Raw genomic sequence first — 1365 nt, forward strand, 5'->3', positions numbered from 1 at the left:
TGCTGATGTGCTGTTCCAGTCGTTTTTGGATAATCTTCAGTAGAATCTTGCTTGCATGTGAAATCAGTAATATTGTTCTGCAGTTTCCACACTCAGTTGCGTCACCCTTCTTTGGAATGGGAACAAATATAGATCTCTTCCAGTCAGTTGGCCAAGTGGTTGTTCTCCAGATTTCTTGGTACAACTTGGTTAGCACATCCAGGGCAGCATCTGTTAGCTGAAATACTTCAATTAGTATACCATCTATTCCTGGGTCCTTATTTTTTGTTATTCCCTTCAAAGCATCTTGAACTTCTTCATCACCATAAGCTCTTGCTCATATGTTATTTCATTAAATTCTTCTGTATCTGCCAATTCTTTTGATACAATTAAAAATGAGCACAACTATGATTTTCATTCAGTCGTTGGCCAGGCAGCTGTCCTTCAAATTTCATAAAATATACTAATGTGCACAACTAGGACTGCATCTGTCACTTGAACCATGGCAATTGGTATTCCACTGATTACTGGGCCCTTATTTTTGGCCAACTCCTTCATAGAAGTTACAACTTTTCCTTCACTGCCATTGGCTCTTGATCATATAATACTTCCTCAAATATTTCCATGTCAATCAATTGAATTCTTTGTTGTAGATTGATTTATTCTCTCCATCTTCTTTTGGTGTTTCACTGTATCATTCCATATTTGCCCATGTTATTATTGTTCTTATGTGCCATCAAGTTGCTTGCAACTCATAGCAACCCTATGTACAACAGCACTAAACTCTGCTCTGTCCTATGCCAATCACACGGTCTCTGACACTCCCATCCCGATTAACCCAGTCACTGAATCAATACACCTAATAGAGGGTCTTCCCCTCCTGCACTGTCCCTCAACCCTCCCAAGTATGATGTCCTTCTCCAAGGACCAGTCTCTCCTTACAACATGTCCAAAGTATGATAGACAGAGCCTCAGGAACCTTGCCTCCAAGAGGCCACCCGGTTTAACCCTTTTGAGGATGAGTCTGTTTGTTTTCTTAGCAGTCCATGGTACCCTCAATACCCTTCTCCAGCACCATAGCTCAAAGGCATCAATTCTTCTATCCTCCTTGATCATTGTCCAACTCTCTGATGTATAACAGGTGATTGCAAAGACCATGGCCTGTATCAGACGTACCTTAGTCTCCAGAGAGACACCATTGTTCTTCAGTACTTTGAAGAGGTCCATAATAGCAGACTTTCCCATGACAATGCACCTTTTAATTTCCTGGCAGCTGGTGCCGAGAGTGTTGACTGTGGAGCCAAGCAAACCAAAACTGTGAACAATATCAATCTCGTCACCATCCATCCTTATGCTGCCAATTGGTCCAGTGGTGAGAATCTTTGT

Source organism: Elephantulus edwardii, unplaced genomic scaffold (genome assembly GCF_000299155.1).
Source record: "Elephantulus edwardii isolate Elephantulus edwardi_28Jun2011 unplaced genomic scaffold, EleEdw1.0 scaffold00078, whole genome shotgun sequence".
In the NCBI taxonomy this organism is placed as follows: domain Eukaryota; kingdom Metazoa; phylum Chordata; class Mammalia; order Macroscelidea; family Macroscelididae; genus Elephantulus; species Elephantulus edwardii.